This window comes from Phyllobates terribilis, unplaced genomic scaffold (genome assembly GCF_046119375.1).
Source record: "Phyllobates terribilis strain yellow unplaced genomic scaffold, ASM4611937v1 Scaffold_10__3_contigs__length_209671492, whole genome shotgun sequence".
NCBI classification, from domain to species: domain Eukaryota; kingdom Metazoa; phylum Chordata; class Amphibia; order Anura; family Dendrobatidae; genus Phyllobates; species Phyllobates terribilis.
Window position 1 is genome coordinate 59,812,845 of NW_027362770.1, and position 17,639 is coordinate 59,830,483.

Consider the following 17,639-nt stretch of genomic DNA (forward strand, 5'->3'; position numbering starts at 1 on the left):
CTGTGTTTCACAGGGTGCATTTCACCACAGATGTTGGACGAGTAGGCATGGACAGGGGCGTTACATGTCGCTGACTGGGCACTGGGTAACTATGGTGACAGCAGGACAAGGGGCTGCTGTCCAAGTCTTGCCGTCCCCACGAGTTGTGCGTCAATCCTCTTTATCTCAAAGTTCCTCCACTTCTTCTGCCTCCTCAACCTCCTCTTGGTCCTCCACCTGCACCCAAAGCCTCTCTGGTCATGCCACAAGATTTCTAACTGCGCAGAAGGGATCCTGCACACCTCCTTACTATGCTGGCAGTAGGGCTCAACGTCATCAGGCGGTTTTTACTTTGAAATGTCTGGGAAATGTGAGTCACACAGCTGAGGACTTGTGGTCAGCTCTGGAGAACCAATTTCATGAATGGTTGTCTCCACTCGACCTGAAACCAGGGAAGGCCGTGTGCGACAATGCTGCAAACCTGGGTGCGGCCCTTCGCCGGGGCAATGTCACACAGGTGCCTTGTATGGCTCACATGTTGAACATGGTTGTCCAGCAATTTTTAGCCCACTATCCCGGACTAGATGGCCTTCTGCAGAGGGCACGGTCGCTGTGTGCTCACTTCCGCCGTTCGCATCCCGCAGCTCAGCGACTTACATCTCTACAGAAGTCGTTGGGCCTGCCACTTCACCGGCTAAAATGCGATGTGCCTACCCGGTGGAATTCAATTCTGCACATGTTGCAGCGACTGTGGCAGCACCGACAAGCCCTGGTGCAATACGTTCTGACGTATAGCCTGGGCCAACGAGATCCAGAGGTGGGGCAAATCACGCTGGAGGAGTGGTCTCAGATCAGGGACCTATGCACCCTTCTGCACAGTTTTGAAATGGCGACGAAGATGTTTAGTGCTGACGATGCCATTATCAGCATGACTATTCCGGTGATTTACATGCTGGAGCACATGTTAAACAGAATTCGGAGTCAGGTGGTGGCACAAGAGGAGGTGGAGGAAGTAGAGGAGGAGGAGTTGTATGCGGAAGGGCTAACATCTGCAAGGTCCAGACGGTCGGCAGCACCAAGGCGGCAGGCATGTGAGGGTGGGGGATATGGTTTTACCAGGGTGCATGGTAGCAGCCAAACTAGTGAGGAAGGTGCAGGAGCCCAGGAAGAAGTGGAGGACGAACTGATGGAAGACTCATCAGATGAGGGAGACCTTGATCACATTTCTGTTGTGCGAGATTGGGGGGAGAGGACAGAGGACGGAAGCATGATTGTTACCTCGCCACCAACACAACAGGGACTTGGTGCTCCTGGATGCGCAACACACATGAGTGTCTTCTTGCTGCACTACCTGCAACATGACCCTCGTATTGTGAGAATTAGAAATAATCCTGACTACTGGGTTGCCACACTTTTAGATCCCCGGTACAAAAGTAAATTTGCAGAAATTATTCCTGCCATAGAAAGGGATGCATGCATGCAGGAGTATCAGCAGAGACTGTTGCAGAATCTTACATGTGCTTTTCCACAAAACACCAGTGGTGCACGTCCTGAATCTCACAGTTCCAACTTGCCAACCGTGGGACCGTCGACTGTTCAGCACTCAAACCGTAACAGAAACACAGTATCTGCTGGTAACATCAATTTTGCGGAATCATTTCACCACTTTTTTAGCCCATCCTTTTCAAGGCCACAGGAGACAAGAAGTCTGTCACATTGTCAACGCCTAGAGACGATGGTACAGGAGTATCTCCAAGTAAACATTGAAGCCATGACTGTGTTACTGGACCCTTGCTCTTTTTGGGCTTCCAATCTGGATAAATGGCCGGAGCTAGCCACTTACGCCTTGGAGATCTTGTCATGCCCCGCAGCCAGCGTTCTGTCTGAACGTGTGTACAGCGCTGCTGGTGGTGTGCTGACAGATAAGCGCATGCGGCTCTCCACTGATAATGTAGACAGACTCACGTTTATAAAGATGAACAAATCATGGATCCGCAATGACTTTTCTACCCCTGTGTCATCCTGGGGAGAGTAAAAGCTTGATGATTGGTTAAAATCACCTCACCAACCATTTTAAGCTTTCAAATTACTAATCATGTTTATCTGTATCTTGGCTGGAAAATTATTTGGGCTTTGTAGCAGTGTGCAGTACTGATTCTATTAGGCCATCTATACTAAGCTCCACCAGATTTAAAATGAATAATAATTTTTAGCTGCATCTAGCCCGGAAAATAATTTTAGGGCTCCGAGATGCGCAAGACACATAAGTGCCTTCTTGCTGCACTAACTGCAACATGACCCTCAGATTGTCAGAATTCGAAGTAATCCTGACTACTGGGTTGCCACACTCTTAGATCCCCCACACTCTTCGATAAACCTTTTCATTTTAATAAAGACCAAAAAAATGGTCATTTTTTAAATTAAAAGCATTAGCAGGTTATTAGAAAGTGAAATCAAACAGTTTTCAACTCAAAACTTTATTCTAGGTGATGTTACATTTGCACATAGGACACCTTATTCGAAAGGAGCTTCTGAACTCTCTCGTCCATTGAATTTGTCAGGTTTTGGATGGTTTCTGCTTGAATTGTTTTGCATGAGGACAGAATACCCTACCAGAGCTGTTGCTTAGATGTGAACTGCCTCCCGCCATCATAGACAGTCCTTTTGATGATGCTCCAGAGGTTCTGAATGGCGTAGACATCAGGGGAGCATGGGGGTCACACCATAAGTTTGTCCCCTTTTATGCCCATATCAGCCAGAGATGCAGATGTGTTATGTGCAGCATGAGACGGTGCATTATCATGCAAAAAAATGATCTTGCTGTGGAATACACGGTTCTTCTTCTTGAACCATGGCAGGAAGTGCTGTTTGAGAAACTCCACATACATTATGGAGTTCATTTTTACCCCTTCAAGGATCCTAAAGGGGCTGACAATCTCTCTCCCCATAATACCAGCCCAAAACATTACTCCACCTCCTCCTTGTTGGCGCTGTAGCAGTGTTTGCGTGGGGTGTCCATCAACTAGCCATCCTCCACTCCATCCATCTGGACCATCGAGCGTTGCACGGCTCTCATCCGTGAACAAAACAGTTTTGAAATCAGTCTTCATGTAATGTTTGGCCCACTGTAGCCATTTCTGCTTGTGTGAAGTGGATAGAGGAGGTCGACAGGATGGCGTATGCACAGCTGCAAACCTCTGAAGGACCCTGCATCTTGTTGTTCGGGGGACGTTGGAGGCAACAGCAGCTTCAAAAACTTGTCTGCTGCTATGACAAGGCTTTTTTGCCTCTGCTCTTTTAACCTGACGTAATTGCCTGTAGGAAAGAGTCCTCAATTTGTCCTTATCAGCACACACACGTGTGTACTGTGAATCAGCTACATACTTCTTGATTGCCAAGACACTTCATCCTGATCATCGCACAATGTTGATTGTAGTCATGCCTTGACCTAAACACTCCACAATTTGTTGCTTCTCAGCAGTCGACACATCCTTTTTCTTTCCCATTTTGGCAGAAAATGTAGGCTGCTTAATAATGTGGGACTGCCTTCTTAAGTAGTCTTGCCTTTCATTGGACACACCTGCCAAACTAATTAGCACAGGTGTCTGTAATTGCTTACAGTGATATAAAGAGCCCTGACACACATCACCATCAATGAGTTTAACTGACAAACAAACAAATTCTTCCCTTATCACTCCTAAACACTTTTTGCATAATAATTTGAAACACAGTGTACATGTGCTTTTCCACAAAGCACCAGTGGTTCACGTAGTGAATCTTACAGTTCTAAATTGCCAACCGTGGTCTGTATGGAGTTGTTCAATAAAGGGCTCAAAATGAAGATAACATAGATGGGAGAGGTCTCTATGAATAGGAATTCCTAAGTATTTGATACCCTGTGAGGGCCAGGCAAAGGGAAAGTTGGACTGGATGGAATCCTGTATGGATTTGGGGAGGGAGACATCTAGGGCCTCAGACTTCGCTGCATTGATTTAAAAATTTGACCATGTAACAAAGTGATCTATTTCAGCCATAACAGCAGGGATGGATATATGTGATTGAGTGATATATACTAGGACATCATCAGCAAATAGAGAGCACTTGTACTCGGTGCCTCCCACCTCAATCCACCTAATATTGGGGTTATGGCAAATTGATGAGAGCAGGTGCTCCGTCACTAGGATGTATAAAAGAGGGGACAGAGAACATCCCTGCCTTGTCCCATTGGTGATTATGAAAGGTGATGAAAATGTTCTGACGCGCCCCCTGGGCCATGGGACGCCCGGAGCCGGACCCTTTTTGGTGGATGCTGGTGGTTGTAATCTCTGTGGTGGCGACCCGCTTCCGTGGCTCAGGGCGGTCAAACCAGTGGCGGAACTATTTATGTGGTTTTGATGTTTAAATGTCCGACTACGCCACCAGTGGATTGCGGTCATAGTGAACCGCCGCTGCAGGGCAGACCGCTGAGGCTGGTGTTGTGGGTGCAGCAGAGCGTAGCATAACTCCCCACAGGAGGAGTAAAGCCTCAGGGCAGTGTATACGGAGGATGGAGGTGATGGTGCAGGGCAGCTGCAGTAACCACATGGAGTCAGTGATGCAGTCCAGGGCCTTTACTCACAGTTCTTATTATCCAGACCACGTCTGCAGGTAACGGCTGCCCACGTTGTACTGTGCTCACCAGGTGAGGGGCTCAGACAACTCCCAGATAACTTTGGAGCGCTTCACAGGACCCCCTTTGTGTGTCCTTTGTCTGGCCTTTCTTACCAACCCTTCTGTCCGGCTGCCTCGGGCCTCCTCTTGGTAAACTTGGCGCCAGTTTCCCTGACCCTATCTGGTGCCTTCCTAGCGGGTGTAGCGAGGGGCTGCACCACATAAAATGTCACAGCCTCCGGTTTCTAGCTGAGGGTCGTTTCCCGCCTCCACTAGTTTCTGGGATCGGTCTCCCCCTTTGGCCTGACCCCTCCACGCAGGTGGATTCGGGCGTGCGGTGGCGACTCGCCCATCCGCACCCCTGGGATCACTTCGTTCCTCATTCCTGGAGCCTTCTCCGCTCCTCTTCCTTCCTTCTCCCTTTTCCAGGCCTGGGCCTCTGTTACTAGGCTCGCCTCCGGAGCAGAGCTCATGCAGAGCCCCTGCTCCCTGTCAGTTCTGCTCAGACTTCTCTGCACTGAACTAAGATGGTGCCCACCTTTTATACTCCCTTCTCAATGCACCCAGGAACTGCTTCCTCCCTGCTCCTGCACTACAGGGTTCCCCTTCCTCAGTGTTCCCTCCCCCCACTCCAGCCAGGGACAGGGACTGTCGTGCCCATCTCAAGGGCATATTGGTCGCCCTGCCGCACGGCAATGTGGTGTAATGCATGCAGGTGTCGGGTCCTGATCCACACTCCATCCTTACCTGAGAGTGAGATATCACACCTCTGGGTGAGGTGCAATACCTCTGTAGCAACCGAGCCCTCAGGGTGCTACAGTTCCATTTATCTTCAGCCTAGGTGACGTATTGCGATACAGGGCCGTGATTTTGGCTATAAAAGGGTCCCCTAGACCCCTACCCCAAGCTTTTTAAGAGAATAATATATGGCGTGCCAGGAGACTCTATGGAATGCTTTCTCAGCATCCAATGAGAGTATCTAATTACAAATTTTGAACTGCATCTAGCCCAGGAAATACTTTGTGCCTAGTAGCAGTGTCTGCTAGTCAGCGGATTATCCTGGCTGTTAAGCAAGCTACACCACCTGTAGTTTGGACACTTAATTTTTTCAAAGGAAATGCTTCGGGACCACGGGATACTCAGTGAAGAGCATCAGGAGGCACCCCAAGGCATAGGGGCTGGGACTGGCGGTAGGATGCCTTGCGGTGGACAGCCGAGCTCGATCCTTATAAAAGCTTTTTAACTGCAGCAGCTTTAGTGGACGCTACTGGAGCTGGAATTACGCGGCTGCTGGCATGAGACTTGCCCTCCAATAGATCCTTGTAAATGGATTTAAAGTGTATTCATTCAAATTAGAGAGACAATTTAAATTAAAAAGCTTAGAGCTGCCTCCACCACAGGGGGGCTCGCTCGACCCACCAGCGGACAGGCACCAGTATTGGGAGAGGGGGGCTGGCCATCAGAGTTCACCGCCGTGCTGGCACAAACCCGGTGACACGGAGGTGGCATGGGCAGGAGCGGATTGGCTGTGTCGGCTTCTCACTTTTTTTATTTTAGAAGGGCATGACATGCCTATATCTGTGTCTCCCCCTCATTTTACTCCTCCACCTTTTTTCTTTTCGCATGACTATATGTACTTGTCACTTTTCCATGTGTTAGTTATGTCTTCTGAGCAGTTTGTCAGCTTTTGGACACCTTTGAAGGTGTTTTCTATGTGTTTCTATGTTTTTTTGTTTGCCTGCCATTGGTTTTAACGGTGTTCGAAGGTGTTCGACGAACAGTTCGACGAACAGTTCGGCGAACACACGGTTGTTCGACGAACCGAACCGAACTCGAACACTACGGGTGTGGCTCAACACTAATCAAAAGCCCCTTTTAGAGTCAAGTCTCTGAGCTGGATGGTTCCAAATTTCCCGGGACACATCCAGCTCAGGGATGTTGGCCTGCAGGGATGCTGCCTCATCCTCATCCCCAACAAGCACACAAAAAGGAAACCAGTCGGTGACGGCCTGTGATGAGGTTTCGTCAGTAGAGGCCTGGTTGTTGTCTGGACAACCTGGCTTCCTCCCTTTATACCACAAGTCCCAAAACAAGGCAAAGTCCTGCCTTAATATAACAGGGTGCAACAGGTCCTTGACTCTGAGCCACAGTTTGTGTCTATGACCACTCGGGCCACAGAGTAGTCCTTAGCGTCCCCTTGGATGCAACGGACAACAACCTTTTTCCCCGGAACCAGCCGATGAGGAACTGTGGCAGTCACTAGGGTTACCAAACTCCCCAAGTCTAACAGAGCAGTCACTTGCATACCATTCACTGACATGAGGCATGACTGCGGTCCCTCACCTGGTTGAAAAACAGCACTGCAGGCTGAATATTAGTGTTGAGCCACCCCGGTAGTGTTCGGGTTCGGTTCGGTTCGTCGAACACCGGGATGGTCGTGGAACTGTTTGTCGAACACCATCGAACACCTTCGAACACCGTTAAAACAAATGGCAGGCAAACAAAAACACATAGAAATACAGAGAAAACACCTTCAAAGGTGTTCAAAAGCTGACAAACTGCTCAGAAGACACTCTCTTTAAAAAAGCCGGCCAGCAATTCAGCAGCGGGATACACCGGTTCCCAACAATTTAGACAAGAAGGAATAGAGCATCACACATAGATTAGATAGATAGAAACATGTCAGTCACATATATAAGAAGTACAGTGACAGTGTTGCTTACTGTACTTGTCATTTAGTGTTAAAGGATTTATTAAAAAAAATAATAGTGTTTTCGTGCACCGTCTCTTTAAAAAAGCTGGCCTGCAATTCAGCATCGGTACCCGACAATTTATAACAGAAAGAATAGAGCATCACACATAGATTATATAGATAGAAACATGTAAGTCACATATATAATAAGTACAGTGACAGTGTTGATTACTGTACTTGTCATTTAGTGTTAAAATAAAGGATTTATTAAAAAAAAATTTGGCGTGGGGTTCCACATAATTTTAGTCTCTAGCGGAGTTTAAGCAGACGGCTGGGGCAGATGTTTGAAGCCTGGGAAGGGGGTAATACCCACGGAGCTTCCCATGCTACTTATATCAGCCCCCAGCTGAATACCTAGCTTTTACTAGCTATTAAAATGAGGGACCCCCCAAAAAATGACATGGGGTCCCCCCTATTTTAATAGCTAGCAAAGGCTAGACAGACAGCTGGGGGCTGATATTAATAGCCCAGGAAGGGTGCCATGAATATTGGCCCCCTCCCAGGCTAGAAACACCAGCCGTCAGCCGCCCCAGAAATATCGCATCCATAGGATGCGCCAATTCTGGCACTTAGCCTCGCTCTTCCCACTGCCCTGTAGAGGTGGCAGTGGGGTAATAGGGCAGGGGTTGATGTCAGCTTATAATGCCAGCTGACATCAAGCCCAGGTTAGTAATGGAGAGGCGTCTATAAGACACCCCCATTACTAACCCCATAGTCAAAGTTAAAAAAAAACACAAACACCCAGAATAAAGTCGTTTAATTGAAATAAACACACAATTCTTCATTGCTCTAAATTAAACCATACTTACCATCACGCCCATGACCCCACGTCATTTTTTTTGGGGGTGCCCCCATTTTAATAGCAAGTAAAGGCTAGGTATTCAGCTAGGGGCTGATATTAGTAGCCTGGGAAGCTCCGTTGGTATTACCCCCTTCCCAGGCTTCAAACATCTGCCCCAGCCGTCTGCTTACCTCCGCTAGAGACTAAAATTACGGGGAGCCCCACGCCATTTTTTTTTTTAATAAATCCTTTATTTTAACACTAAATGACAAGTACAGTTATCAACACTATCACTGTACTTATTATATATGTGACTGACATGTTTCTATCTATCTAATCTAAGTGTGATGCTCTAATTCTTTCTGTTATAAATTGTCGGGTACCGTTGCTGAATTGCCGGCCGGCTTTTTTAAAGAGACGGTGCATGAAAACACTAATATTTTTTTTAATAAATCCTTTAACACTAAATGACAAGTACAGTAACCAACATTGTCACTGTACTTCTTATATATGTGACTGACATGTTTCTATCTATCTAATCTATGTGTGATACTCTATTCTTTCGGTTCTAAATTGTCGGGTACTGGTGTATGCCGCTGCTGAATTGCCGGCTTTTCATGTTTCACTGTGATCACTGTTCCCATCGATTTGGGAAACCAAAGTAATGCCACAACCACCATGGCTGTGGCATTACAGTGAGTGGCAGACAATCCCTGCATGATTCGTGCTCCAAATAGCTCCAGACATGCAGGACATGCTTTTGGTGCACGAACAGTTTTCGAGCATAACCTCGAACAGCCGAATTTTTTGCAAATCGTTCGCGTTCGTCGAACGACTCGAACACCGCCCAAAACAGCTCCAATTTGAGATTGGCGAGCAGTTCTAGTCGAACACCGCTCATCTCTACTGAATATGCAAAGTACTAACAGCGCCGATCTGCACTGCAGTCCATTGACTCATTGGTCATAGGGCAATGGGTGGCCCGTGACATGGGATGTGACATGTCCAACATACTATGCTATGGGGCAGCAACTCAGACCCCTCCTGAGCTCTAGGACGTCCCCCAAGTGTGGTTCTAGCTCCCCTCGTTTGGGTGTCCACCCCCTTTTGGAAACCCCAGTATGGAGAGGCTACGGCCCTTTGTTTCGCCAAGGAACTCTCAACTGCCTGATACCTTTCCACCAACCCCACCAAGTCATCAGCATTACGGTGATCTCCCTGGGCAACCAAGGAATGCACCAACCTCGAAAGGGAGTCTATGAACCTGTCTATGACAACCCTCTCCACCATCTGTGCTGGGGAGGAAGATTCAGGTTGCAACCACTTTTGAGCCCTAATGTCGAACATTTGGGACCGGGCAGGTTTGTCACTGAAATAGACCCAGTGGTGCACCCGTTGCGCCCACTCCCAAGCTCGCCAAGATCTCCATTTTTAATTTGGCGCACTATTTTGAATCCTGCAAGGCCAAGTCATAGTAGGCTTTCGGCCGTTCGCCTGTTAAATATAGCGCCAAAACCTCCGCCCACTGCTCTGGAGGCGATTTCTCCTGCTCTTGCACCCTTTCAAAGATCATCAGGAACGCTTCGACATGATCACCTCGGGTCATCTTTTGTAATGCTCTTCTTACCATTTTCTTCACGTGAGAGTCATCATATAGAGTTGGGGGTGGAGCGGTTGCCCTGCCACGCATCACCTTGGCCAGGAGCTCCATCTGCTGCTTGTGCTGTAGCTGCTGCATCTGCTGCTGCTGTTGCTGCTGCTGCTGCTGTTGATGCTCCTGGAGGTCAGCCAGCACCAGATGCTTTATCAGCTCCTCCATGCTGCCGGATGTCCTTTGCTGGCTGGCGGCCTTCATCCAGGACATAAACGGTTTTCTGGAGCAGTCACACTGCCCCTTGGGATTTGTGCCCATGCTTATAGCACCAATTGTAGGGTTTGATACTCACTCAGCTGCTTTTGAGGTAGGCACAGAAGTCAGTTTCTTAAAAATGTCCAAGGCAGGTTTATTCAGGCCTCATAAACCACACTTGCAAGGTAAACAAAAGACAGCCTTGTCCGGCACAAAGTAACAAAACAGGAAAATAACTAGTCCATACAATACTGCAAATTTGCCCTCTCACAGACAGTGTCCTGTAGCACAGACACGTTGGAGACCTCCACACCTTTAGCCACAGACACTCGTTCTTCATTTTATACACACCCTGGGGTGGGGATATGTGAGCAGTCAATCCCACCCGTCTCTTATGACTGCTCGTAAAAACCGGCCCCGATACGCCCTATTAACTCTCTCAGCCCTAATTGTGCTGGAGCATGCTTTACCGGTTTTACATCACTGAAGCTACCAACCTCAGCGATACATATCTCCCCTCAAGAACATGTCCAGTGGCCATCTTACAGCATATACAACACCTTCAAATGGGCCCAAAAGCTGCCAAAACACATCAAATTAGGGGTAGACACCAGGAAAGTGCCATAAGCAAGGCTTACCGCAGATTGTACGCTTATCATAAGAAGCTTCCTTTTCAAGGTTTCCATGGCAGGCGACAGTTTGATGTGTTGGGGTACAGCGTTATCACAGTAGGGGAGATGCACGGGACAAATCTGCTGAGAGCCTAAATCACAGTAAGCTTACAGGAGTTCACAATTGGGTTGATGAACCCCTGCACTGATTAATATGAAGGTGAAAGGCTTCTATTGACTGCAGGAGTGGGAGGAAACAAACGCTGCGGTCTTCTGGATCCTATCTGTTCTTGTAAACCCGTGACACCTTGCAAGCTTCAACACAATGTTCACAAGGTAGACAGCAGCGGTGTTCCGTCTCCTAGACAATGAGATACCTCCTTTATTATGATAGAGGACAACATCTGCAAGTAGTTTGTATACAGGAGTGTTCACAGTTCAAAAAATTAGGGCATGACACCACCATTTCTGTGGCCAACAGATTGGAGATGGTGGAGTTCCATCTCTTAGCTTTGTCTTGTGTAGGATGGAACAATCTTTTATGTGACCACAACTGCGGGACCGAGGGCTGGCTGCAGTTCTGAAAGAGGGCGGAGTATGGTGAAACGGACAAACTGGTGGACCATGAGTGAGGTGCAGGCGAAGATGTTATTGGATGGTGGATTGAGAAACATGTGGAAAATTATTTTTGGGAAAGAGGAGATGCTAACTAATAGTGATCACCAAAATGATAAAGAAAAAAATAAATAAATAGTGATCAATAGCAATATCAATCTATGAAAATATATCAATTTATTAAATACAAATGTTTCCTGACACATATACATGTAGTAACAAACTAACAAACATATAAAACACCATAAAATAGTGGAAAAACACCACTGTCTAAGGAGCCAGCTGATACATTATAATAGAATCACGTATATAATGATACAACAAATACTATAAATGATAATTCAATGAATGAAGAAATACAGAGCGCACAGGCTCAGTGCAATATCTGTGATGGTCAATGATGCCTAGACCCTGCAATGCACTAGTTAAATAACAGGATAAATGTGTAAAGGCAAGTAAAGCACATAAAAGGCTGAAAAAGCAGAGTATGGCAAAAAGCAGTACCTGTTTCCCCACACTGAATGGTGCCCCCAAAAAGTACGATCCTAATGGAAATATGGGCAATATGCCCCTGATGAAGCCACCGTGAGTGGCGACACGCGTTGGGCTCCGCGGCGCCAGCTGTTCTTATTATATTTTTTTCAGCACAGGCTCTCACTTTCTGGTATCATCCCCTTATTCAGTGCTCTAGGTTCCGCTGTGGTCATTAGCTTATGTTAGCTGTAGGGACCCATTTGGTTTTCCATTAGGATCGTACTTTTTGGGGGCACCATTCAGTGTGGGGAAACAGGTACTGCTTTTTGCCATACTCTGCTTTTTCAGCCTTTTATGTGCTTTACTTGCCTTTACACATTTATCCTGTTATTTAACTAGTGCATTGCAGGGTCTAGGCATCATTGACCATCACAGATATTGCACTGAGCCTGTGCGCTCTGTATTTCTTCATTCATTGAATTATCATTTATAGTATTTGTTGTATCATTATATACGTGATTCTATTATAATGTATCAGCTGGCTCCTTAGACAGTGGTGTTTTTCCACTATTTTATGGTGTTTTATATGTTTGTTAGTTTGTTACTACATGTATATGTGTCAGGAAACATTTGTATTTAATAAATTGATATATTTTCATATTGATATTGCTATTGATCACTATTTATTTATTTTTTTCTTTATCATTTTGGTGATCACTATTAGTTAGCATCTCCTCTTTCCCAAAAATAATTTTCCACTTGTTAGTTCATGAGATGCTGCAGGTAGATCCCGTTTATTAGATGGTGCCCTCCTCATTTATGGTGGTTGGATTGAGAAACATGTGGTGTGCTAGGTGAAACAAAAACAGCAGGTACAGTTAGGTCCATATATATTTGGACAGAGACAACAATTTTGGTTCTAGACATTACCACAATGAATTTTAAACAAAACAATTCAGATGCAGTTGAAGTTCAGACTTTCAGCTTTCATTTGAGGGTATCCACATTAAAATTGGATGAAGGGTTTAGGAGTTTCAGCTCCATAACATGTGCCACCCTGTTTTCAAAGGGACCAAAAGTAATTGGACAATTGACTCCAAGGCTATTTCATGGACAGGTGTGGGCAATCCCTTCGTTATGTCATTCTCAATTAAGCAGATAAAGGCCTGGAGTTGATTTGAGGTGTGGTGCTTGCATTTGGAAGGTTTTGCTGTGAAGTAAACATGTGATCAAAGGAGCTCTCCATGCAGGTAAAACAAGGCATCCTTAAGCTGCAAAAACAGAAAAAACCCATCCGAGAAATTGCTACAATATTAGGAATGGCAAAATCTACAGTTTGGTACATCCTGAGAAAGAATGAAAGCACTGGTGAACTCATCAATGCAAAAAGACCTGGGCGTCCACGGAAAACAAGAGTGGCGGATGATCGCAGAATAATCTCCATGGTGAAGATAAACCCCTTCACAAAAGCCCACCAAGTAAACAACACTCTCCAGGAGGTAGGCATTTCAATATCCAAATCTACCATAAAGAGAAGACTGCATGAAAGTAAATACAGAGGGTTCACTGCACGGTGCAAGCCACTCATAAGCATCAAGAATAAAAAGGCTAGACTGGACTTTGCTAAAAAAACATCAAAAAAAGCCAGCACAGTTCTGGAAGAACATTCTTTGGACAGATGAAACCAAGATCAACCTCTGCCAGAATGATGGAGAGAGAAAAGTATGGCGAAGGCAAGGTACAGCTCATGATACAAAGCATACCACATCATCTGTAAAACACGGTGGAGGCAGTGTGATGGCGTGGGCATGCATGGCTACCAGTGGCACTGGGTCACTAGTGTTTATTGATGATGTGACACAGGACAGAAGCAGCCGAATGAATTCTGATGTATTCAGAGCCATACTGTGTGCTCATATCCAGCCAAATGCAGCCAAACTGATTGGTCGTCATTTCATACTACAGATGAACAATGACCCAAAACATAAAGCCAAAGCAACCCAGGAGTTTATTAAAGCAAAGAAGTGGAATATTCTTGAATGGCCAAGTCAGTCACCTGATCTCAACCCAATTGAGCATGCATTTCACTTGTTAAAGACTAAACTTCAGACAGAAAGGCCCACAAACAAACAGCAACTGAAAACCACCACAGTGAAGGCCTGGCAGAGCGTCAAAAAGGAGGAAACAAAGCGTCTGGTGATGTCCATGAGTTCAAGACTTCAGGCAGTCATTGCCAACAAAGGATTTTCAACCAAGTATTAGAAATGAAAATTTTATTTACAATTATTTAATCTGTCTAATTACTTTTGGTCCCTTTTAAAAACAGGGTGGCACATGTTAAGAAGCTGAACCTCCTAAACCCTTCATCCAATTGTAATGTGGATACCTTCAAATGAAAGCTGAAAGTCTGAACTTCAACTGCATCTGAATTGTTTTGTTTAAAATTCATTGTGGTAATGTCTAGAACCAAAATTAGAAAAATGTTGTCTCTGTCCATATATATATGGACCTAACTATATGTCCGCTTCTGTTACAGCTGACGGGCTCTCACTCAGCCTGACTGGAGTGGGTAGAGAACCTGAGGTTCTACGGTGGGAGACCTGCATGACAATACTTGGCACGGTAACAGAGGAGGAGGAAGAAGTAGTGGATGCGGTTGATGGGACAGCTGATGGTTGTTGAGGTCCGCTGGTCTGCATTATAGCGCAATGAGATTCCCAGCGTAATGCATGTTGTTTGCGCATGTGAAGGTTCATGCATGTGGTAGTCTAATTATTGCACTTTTTCCCTCTACTGAGTTTTTTATTGTAAAGTTTGCAGATAACTTGATAACATCCTTTATGGTCTCAAAAAAGACCCAGGCTAGTCAACCCTTGAAGCCTCTGCAAGCTGCAGACCCGCGACCGCTGGTGGTTACTGCCTCGGTTGTGGCTAAGGATGCAGTGCTCCTCGTGCTTGCATCACTCCATGACCATTGGACGTAACAGAATCTCCTCGTCTTCCTCCTTCTCCACTTCCTCAGATGAGCTACTCAGCAGCGTGCCTCTGAGTTCACACAAAGTTGGATGTAAAACCTCATCATCATCCAATGTGTTAATCCCATCCCTTGCCCTCACAGTCACCCTTCACCTCGTCTTACCTGACAGCACAGTACAGTCGGGGGTCAGGAAGCTGCTCAGACCCAATCCTCCCCCGTATGGAGAACAATATCTGCCCAAAATAATTTTAAGCAGAGATGTAGTCTGCTTCACATACCAATGTAGAGTTTATCATGTCTGTGTACCCCTGTGTGGAGAAGAATAAATGCCCCAAACAATTTTAAGCTGAGATGTAGCCTGCTTTATATACCAATTTAGAGTTTATCATGTCTGTGTACCCCTGTGTGGAGAAGAATATCTGCCCCAAACAATTTTAAGCATAGATGTAGCCTCCTTTATATACCAGTTTAGAGTTTATCATGTCTGTGTACCCATGTGTGGAGAATAATATCTGCCCAAAAGAATTTTAAGCGGATATGTAGTCTGCTTTATATACCAATTTTGAGTTTATCAGGTCTGTGGACACCTGTGTGGCGAACAATATCAGCACCAAAAAAATTATTTCACTAGAGTATAACTATTGTAAAGGAGACCAAAACATCTTCCACTAGAGCCAACCAAGCACATGGAGACCCAATCATTTCCCTAAATCATGTTCACATTTCCCTAAATTAGGGCCTAATACCACTGAAGTGGCATTACTTTCACTACAGTAGAAATTGTACATTATGGAAAGACACCTATTCCCCTACAGCCAACCCAGTAGATGGAGACACAATCAGGAGTGTTCACATTTGAAAATATTATGGGCCTAAAACCACCAAATTGGCATCAATTTCACTAGAGTATAAGTAGTATAATGGGGATCGACACCTTTTCCACTACAGCCAACCTAGTAGATGGAGACCCAATCAGGATTCCCCACATTTCCAAAAAATTGTGGCAGACACCAACAAAGTGGCATCAATTTCACTACAGAAGAAATTGTACAATTAGGAATGACACCTCTTCCCCTACAGTCAACCCAGTAGATGGAGACATAATCAGGAGTGTTCACATTTGAAAACATTATTGGCCTAAAACCACCAAAGTGGCATCAATTTCACTACAGTAGAAATAGTATAATTAGGACCTACACTTCTTCCAGTACAGCCAACCCATTAGATGGAGACTCAATCAGGAGTTTTCACATTTGAAAACATTTGAGCTTAAAACTACCAAAGCTATACAAAGAAAATGATAAAGTCCGCTCACCTATAAACTCCTTCCCAGTGTTTCCTCCTTTCTGCTCAGATAGCAGCAGGCTGATGCACTGAGCACAACTTCAGAACAAAATCCAGCGAGTGAGGAGACTCCAGCGATGTGGTGTAATTCAAATTTCCATTTATTTGAAGAAAGATATTTCCATAAAAAATACATTTTCAAAAAGAGCCAATTCACACCATATGGGCAAATAGAGTAAAAAAACGCGTTTCGGCTTAGGAAAGCCTTAATCATGGTAAGTGCATTTTTTATGGAAATATCATCCTTCAAATAAATGGAAATTTGAATTACACCACATCACTGGAGTCTCCTCACTCGCTGGATTTTGGTCTGAAGTTAAAACCACCAAAGTGGCATCAATTTTACTAGAGTATAAGTAGTATAATGGGGACCGACATCTCTTCCACTACAGGCAACCCAGTAGATGGAGACCCAATCAGGATTCCCCACATTTCCAAAAAATTGTGGCAGACATCAACAAAGTAGCATCAATGTCACTACAGTAGAAATTGTACAATTAGGAAAGACACCTCTTCCCCTACAGCCAACCCAGTAGATGGAGACCCAATCAGGATCGTTCACATTTGAAAATATTTAGGCCTAAAACCACCAAAGTGGCATCAATTTCACTACAGTAGAAATAGTATAATTAGGACTGACACTTCTTCTCCTACAGCCAACCCATTAGATGGAGACTCAATCAGGAGTGTTCACATTTGAAAACATTATGGGCCTAAAACCACCAAATTGGCATCAATTTCACTACAGTAGAAATAGTATAATTAGGACTGACACTTATTCCCCTACAACCAACCCATTAGATGGAGACTCAATCAGGAGTGTTCACATTTGAAAACATTTGAGCCTAAAACCACCAAAGTGGCTTCAATTTTATTAGAGTATAAGTAGTATAACAGGGACCGACACCTCTTCCACTACAGCCAACCCTGTAGATGGAGACCCAATTAGGATTCCCCAAATTTCCAAAAAATTGTGGCAAACACCAACAAAGTGGAATCACTGTCACTACAGTAGAAATTGTACAATTAGGAACGACACCTCTTCCACTACAGCCAATCCTATAGATGGAGCCCCAATCAGGAATGTTAACATTTGAAAACATTTGGGCCTAAAACCACCAAAGTGGCATAAATTTCACTAGAGTATAAGTAGTATAATGGGGACCGACACCTCTTCCACTATAGCCAACCCAATAGATGGAGACCCAATCAGGATTCCTCACATTTCCAAAAAATTGTGGCAGACACAAACAAAGTGGCATTAATTTCACTTCAGTAGAAATTGTACAATTAGGAACAACACCTCTTCCCCTACAGCCAACCCAGTAGATGGAGACCCAATCGAGTGTCTTCACATTTGGAGTCATTTGGGCCTAAAACCACAAAAGTGGCATCAATTTCACTATAGTATGCGTAGTATAATAGGGACCGACACCTCTTCCACTACAGCCAACCCAATAGATTGAGAGACTCAATCTGGATTCTCCACATTTCAAAAACATAGGGCCTAAAACCTGCAGCAGCAGCAGCAAGAGCAGGCACACAAGCTATATCACAGACTGCAATTCTGCAAGATCAATGCAGCACACTAAAAACGACAACATCGC